Below are 7,295 nucleotides of genomic sequence, written 5' to 3'. Positions count from 1 at the left end.
TGCCTGCGTAGCTCTGATGGCCCAAGCATGTCATAACCCACTCCAAGAGCCCTAGAAGCAGCAGATGAGCAATTCTCAGAAAACCCTAGTTATTTTAGCAACAGCTCCTTACTAACAGCATCCAATGGACGAGAAACATGTGGTACGGAGGAGTCCTCGAACCCTCGCTGACCACTAAGATCACCCTCCCGCAGTGCTTCTGCTGAGCCAGGGTGATGTTTGGCAGCTACATGGGAGGGTGCCAACGAGCTGGTCCCACAGCAAACGGCACAGCCCTGGGACTTTGGGAGCATTCCCCCAGTGGATCTTTGGAGGAGAGATCTCAGCTCCCGCAGAGACGTCCAGGGAGGGACCCTTACCCATGGGCGCAAGCCCTGCTTTCCTCTGCCTGCCCACAGCAGGGGGGAGCACCGTCAACATTTCCCTCTCCAGTGACACACAGAGTCAACAGGTTTTTTTCCTTTGGATCATTTCCACTTCCAAAAAGCATTTCCTCCTCTCTGATGCATGAGCAATCTCTTCTTTCAAAGAGGTGATTCCTTCAAACATTGTCCTCTGATGCAGGCGACCCTGCTGCAGCAGCTGCCCTCAGTGCTGGGGCAGCTCCTGCCCGCGGCGCTGCCTGCTCCTGCCCACCCTCCTCCTCCCACTGCCTTTGCTCTCCCCAGCCTCATGCCCCACACAGCCTGATCTGGTTCCGCTCAGCATGGGACAGCCCTGACTGGGACAGTGTGACGCTCCCGGTTCGTGATCTTTGGTGTTGACCCAAGTCAAGGGGTTCTCCCAGCATCAGCATGAGCAAAGCAAGTAGTAAAAGCAGAAGATAGGCTGAAGGCAAGGCACTGTCACTTGTCTTTCCCCAGTGGAAAGCGTTGGTTAGAGTTTTATAATGACACATTGAACTCCTATGGCAAAATAAACTCTTTCGGCATCACCTTCATGAGATGAATGTCTCTGACCTCACAGGACAGGAGACGCAGGCTTGGCTCAGGGCAAGTGTCAGCATCAACCACAGAGGACTGGAGGTGACTGCCCACCCACGAGCCCGGGAAAGGGACAGGGCACTCGTTTGGAGATGGTGGGACCAGGAGCTGAGGAGGGGCTTAGACAGGGTAGCCCATCCCCCTCGTTCCGAGCAGGCGGTGTCCCCACTGCAGCGAGATGTGTCCCCTCCCACTCCCCAAATAAACCCCTCTGCCAGCCCTGCTAAAGCATAGCACCAGTTTTTCCTATTAGCAAATGCAGTCAACTAACATGTTTACATTTGAGTGTGAACGGTGTCACATCCCCTAAGTGTCTTAAAGTAATACTTGATGATATTCTCTCCTTCAGTAAACATATTGATTAGATTACAAATAAGATTACCACTGAACACGGCCCTTCGCATAGAGCAAGGCAACACCTCTGCTTCCTCTTGTCAAGTAGGTTCAAGTTTATTTGTTACAGCAGCTCTTGATTATTGCAATTTAATGTGACTCTGCTCTTCCTCCCCCCCAGGGACACCAAATAATTAGTGGCTGCATTTTGGGGTGATTATAACACACCTTGGGGGTGTTCATGAGACAAAGAACTAAAGAGCAAAGGACTTAACGACCTAGGCAACACAGCGGTTCCCTGACACGGTGCTGTCCATGGGGCGGTTTGGAATCGATGCAGTGGTCAGGGCCGGGACAAGACAGCGCTGGTAGCCGGGGCCGAGCCAGCCCTCGAGCTGCAGGGTGACATTAGAGCGTGGTTTTGGGAGCATCTCAGAGGTCTGCGGTGAACCAGGCACCCAGGGAGATGGGAGAAGGGGCAGGCTTGACCCTCCGCTTGCTGTCAGTGGCATGGATGGATGGGATCAAAGCAGGGTCACCCCACTGTTGTCCCCACAGCCTGGCCCTGCACCCACCTCTCCCCATCACGGCATCCCCCAACGATGGATGAGGGGAAAAAAATCCCACTGCTGCTCAGCTCAGCACAGATTAATGGGGATTTAGGGCCAAGAGCCACAGGGAGCCCGGCTGAAACCCAGGCAGCAGGGAAGCCCACACCAACCCGCTCCTCCACGTGCTGAAGTTGTCCTGCAAAGGCACGAGAAGCAGCAGTGAAGCTAATCGGGAGGAGAACCATGACAGACCCTGCTCCACAGCGGTGCCCTCCCCGCTCTCACCGCCTGACAGCCCTCCCAAAGTACATTCCTGAGATATTTGGGATTTTCTACCTCCAGCAGCCACAGCTCCCGGCGTCAGCTTACCTCGACCCTCTTCAAACCCATCTCGTATCGTGCCTTATAGATTTGCACCTTGTAGAAATCGCAGCACTTGAAAGAAGGGGGGAAATTAAGAGGCAGTGGTTAAAATGTTGATTCTGTGTGTACTGTGCTTTTTGACACTGATTTTCTTACATCTTGCCATCACCAGAAGTTCCCTTTGAACATCTGTGTCCTGTTTTGTAAACGTTTCTAATCGGTAGCTCGCTTTCTTCTGCACCTCGACTAATTCCCCTGGCTTGTACCTGCCTTTGCACTTGTAAGCTCACAGACATCTGCTACGCTCGGTGACTGTGCCCTCCAAAAAGACTTAAATACATAAATAAATAGTCTGGGGCACCTGTCCTGATCAAAGTCTGCTGAAGCACACAGGGCTGTCCTTGTTTCTTTTTTTATTTATTTTTTCTATTATTTAGCACTCAGCAAATTAATAATTTATACTTTGCATTAAGCAGAAAAGCATTCCCCCCACCGCAGCCTGTGATTTCAGCAGGACTGTATTTCACAGAGGAGGTATGAAGGAGGGATGGAGGACTCCGTCGCGGCGTACCCGGGCTCAGAGCACCATCTGCCGCCTGCCGAGACGAGCTGGCCGCCCGTGCTCGGCTCCCAGCCTTTCCCTGCACCAGGGAGAGACGGATACGGCGCCTTATTAATGAAATAACAGCAATTACAGAGCATTTCCCAGCCGAGGGTTTCCATGTGCTCCCTCAGCAGGAATGCAGCTGAGGCAGGAATGGGATGCAGCGTTAATCCCCTCTGACGGGTGAAGGCACGGGACAGCGAGGACCCGCTGCCTCCATGACCCTCCCCTCTTAATTTTAGGGTTTTTTCCCCAGAAATCATTATTTCCTTCTCCCTCAACCACAGGGCACCGAAACCCCAGCACTGACCTCTTTACTCCCTCTCACCCAACTCCACGCTGACCCCGGTTTTCTGACATTAAACTCACGCTGCTGAGTGTTGAACTACTTTGTCAACACTTTGTTTTTGTTTTTTTTTTTTCCCTCAGCTTCTCACACTTCCTCCCCCACCCCCTCTCCAAATCCAGCCACAAGATACTCTAGAACAGAAATGTTCACTGGATACAGGGGGGAAAGGAAAAAAAAAACCAGTAGCTTTCCTTGAAGTAGCTGTTAGCATCCCCATCCTCAGAGTGAGCATCCCATTGAACATCTTTCATGCGCAGGATGAAAATTTGAGAGGCTCCTTGCTGCACAATTACAAAACAATTCCCTCTTACACCTCCAAGCAGCTTTGGGTGACAGCTTACACTCCCTGAAACTGCAAAATCAGCTTTAGGCAGGACCAGAGATACAGGAGACCTGCTGGGTCACAGAGCTGGCCCCGCTGCTCGGAGAGGGGAGCTTCCCTGTAGAGTCTTTCAGATATACGTGTGTGGGTATTTATATATACGTATATATAAAATCTATATATAAACATATATACACATATAATATGTATCTCTATACATATATGTAAATAAATAAAGCAGGCTGGGAGCAGGGGCAGCTGCCAGCCTGGCTGTGGGCAGTGGCTCGGTGCAGCCCATGCCATAAGGAGCCCAGGGTCACACAGCACCTCCTGACCTTCCTCCACGTTGGCAAAGCAACTTCATAAACTCCCAGAAGAATCCGTCCAAGCCTATAAAATCCCCAAGACAGCAGTTCACATCTCAGGGATGTGATGCTGGTACTGGGAGGGCGAGCCCTCTCCTCGCCTCCTCCACGCCGCCTGCCCAGCCGGGCCGGGCCCCCCTCACCCATCACACACAACCCTTCCCCACGCTCCCTGCCTGCTTCCGTTGCCAAGGAGATGGGGGAATGCTCACACAGACCTGCTTTGTGTTGTGTAGGTACCAGGTACCTGGGTTTGGCTATTTTTCAAAATTTATTTATTTTTTAAATTTACAGGCAGCCTCAGGCACTTCCCCATGGGGTGAAGCTGCTCAGAGCTTCCAGCTCACCCATCCCCACGCGCTGCCCCGCATCTCAGCTGTCCAGTCTGCTGATGAGGGTACAAGGCTGGGGAGAGGGGAAGGTCTCTCATTCCCTCCTCCTCAGCCACCAGCTCCTGCTCTTGGCCCTTTTGCAGTCAGGGAACTGAGGAGTTTTGGGGAGTTTTGCTGGGTTCAAGCCGCAGCACAACTGGCCTTGCAGGGACAGACCTCCACTGGGATTTGGGGGAGGAGAGCGGCTGGATGGGAACGGTGCTCACCTCCACTGGCACTCTCAGCTCTGCCAACACACCTATTTTAGGGCTGTGCTCTAAACAGGGACCCTGAAATACCTGCATCAAGAATAAGCACACACACACAAAACATTCCCACCATTCAAGAAGAATAAGAAGGACCAAAAAAAGCTACTATATGAAGGAAAAAACCCACAACATCAACTCACACACCACTGCTGTGCATCAGTATGAAAAGAGTGAGAACATCTAAATTTTTTTTTTTAGGCACTTAAGAACTCTTATTTCTCAAATACGAATGATCAATCCCACCCACTCCACCTCTAGGTGAAGGGCCTTACCCACCACTTACCCAGATTTTTCCCTTGTCCCTCTCAAAGCAGAGTAAAGGAGCCTGGGTGCTAAACAGTGACACGCCCGAGATGACATTAGGATTTTCATCTTCTCTTAAAGAGGCTGTATCTAAACATCACCGCGTTGGTCTCCTGGGAAATTAGATACGTTGTTCTTCAAAGCCCAATCTGCAATAATTGGGCAACACTCCAATGTGTTTCCTTGAAATTAGGGCACCAAATGCATCACAGTAAACTAGAAAGCACTTGCAACTTTTTTTTGGCAACTTAATTTTGTTATTGGATTGAAAAGTACGTAAGTGCTCAAGTAAAACCATATAGTACTTTTACAGTGCAGTAAAAGTGACATTTGTTATGCATTTATTCAGTACTTTTACAGAAGTGTGGTATGTATCACAGACCGAAAGCTGCTCGTGTTCTTTGTACAAGTCGTCTATTAACTTCAGAACAGGGAAACTCCCAGGAGGAAACCAAATAGGATGCGATCCAGCTCCTTACAGAAAACAACAGTAAATAAGCCGAGCGGGAAAATATACCGTGTTTTATGAGGAGAGCTATTTCTGAAGTAACAGAACAAAAGTAAAATCAAGTAGCAGCTATGAAGCGCGAAGCCTCCTCCCAGCACGCCCAGAGCTCCCGCTCGCACTCCCACATCTGCAGCAGCACAGAGCAAGTTTCTCTCGGGAGCCACAGGAATACAAGGACCGTGACTGAATTCCTAAAAGCAAGTTTTAAAGAACTTATTCCCTTCCTCACAGCTCGGTACGTCATGGGGTAATAACAACAACACATAAAATAAAGGAGTCCTGGCTTGCCCTTCTTGGTCTCTGGTGCAAACCATGCCCAGGATGGCGATGGGAGAGTTGAGAGAGCAGGTTTTGGCCACAGCAGCTTTGCGGGGGTTGGACGGATCCGTACTATTAAAATGCAGTTTGAAGTACAGTCCCAGTTTGCAGCCTGCGGGATATTCTAACTGGGAGGACTTGGACACTTGCCTACAGAGGCGGCACGTGTTGGGTGAATTAAAGGCAGGTCAGCAAGGCAGACCAGGCGTTAATGTGCTGCCCTCCCTATCTATCATTTCAGCGAACAAATATCTCCCAAATTTATCAGCCTGGCAACTTTCACAAACAGGGAAACGTCACTTGCTAAAAAATATCCCAAAATACTGCGAAGCCGGTCTTATACACGGTGCTGCTTGCATGACATTTCAAAAAATCTGAAGATTAAGATCAACCCATAGTGCCTAAACCTTTCCCGCTCCGCACTTTATAGAGTATTTTTATACAGTAGGTTGACCCGCACTTGCCTAAAGCACTGATGTGTAAAAATCCTTGCACAAGCACTGGACGTATTTAAAGAAGGGACCCCTCCCAACTTGGAACTCACAAGCATAAGGGTTTGCACGCTTACCTGGACACATGGGTCTACGTACACACTCCAGGGAAACGCTACCGCTGAAATTGTCACTGCAAGTGTGTGCGCAACCAAGCTGCCGTCCCACCTGACTTACCCCCAAAAGTTAAGACTCTCTGCAGATGGACAAATAACTGTAAACATAAGAAAATGGTTAAAATTATCATTGCATTAGACTTCTCATACCATTATTTGTAATTTAGACAATCTCAGAAATACAGGGAAACTTCTTGGATCAGATTAAAGTCTCCAACAAAATCTTAATTACTGTGAATTTGATGGCATTTACCAGAGCATTCATGCATGCATCTCTCGCTATATATTTCAATAGGTTCCCTCAAAACATCTATTTAATTATACACCTGTGAATTCTGAAAAACAGGCTGAATTCAGAGTGCCTTATTATATCCTATTTGTTCTGCTGCATTTTTGTGCTAGAAAAAGAATGATATCAATAGTTCAGGAACATTACAGCTACGCACTAATCAAAGGCGTTAAAAAAAGAGAGAGACATCAAGCCTTCTGTAAAACAGGGTAGAGAGCCCACCTCTAGGTCACACCCACAAATGCTGATAAACTTACAGGCAAGAGAGAAGCAACCTGTCCCTGACACGGGGCTGAATGGGATAAAAATGGTATAATAAAACATCATAGACTCACACACGGAGAGAGCCTCCCAGCTGTGGCAATCTTCAGTGCATGCACCTCCAGTTTTGAGGGTGCTACAAAGAAGTTGCATCACTCTTTGGATGAAGAGGGCGAAGGAAAGGGACAGTAAACTCCCTTGCACGTTAACCCTCACTCTTTGGTGGAGCTGTGCAAGCTTAGGGGCCAGAAAAGAATCAGTTTCTCTCTTTACAGGTCGCTAATGCACAAGGGAAGTGCTGTCGTACACACGCATTGCCCTGTAAACGCCAACCCTCCTCAGTTATGACTTTGCTCTGAAATGTAAAGCTTCTGAGCAGCTTCAAAAATAGTTACCATTTTTATCATGGTAAAAAAAAAAAAAAAAGAAAAAAAAAAAGAAACCCACAGTGTCAACAACTGCTCTGCCACGAGAACATCCCCTCAGAAGTATGCCAATG

Source organism: Aptenodytes patagonicus, chromosome 14 (genome assembly GCF_965638725.1).
Source record: "Aptenodytes patagonicus chromosome 14, bAptPat1.pri.cur, whole genome shotgun sequence".
In the NCBI taxonomy this organism is placed as follows: Eukaryota; Metazoa; Chordata; class Aves; order Sphenisciformes; family Spheniscidae; genus Aptenodytes; species Aptenodytes patagonicus.
Note: the sequence above shows the minus strand (reverse complement) of the source record.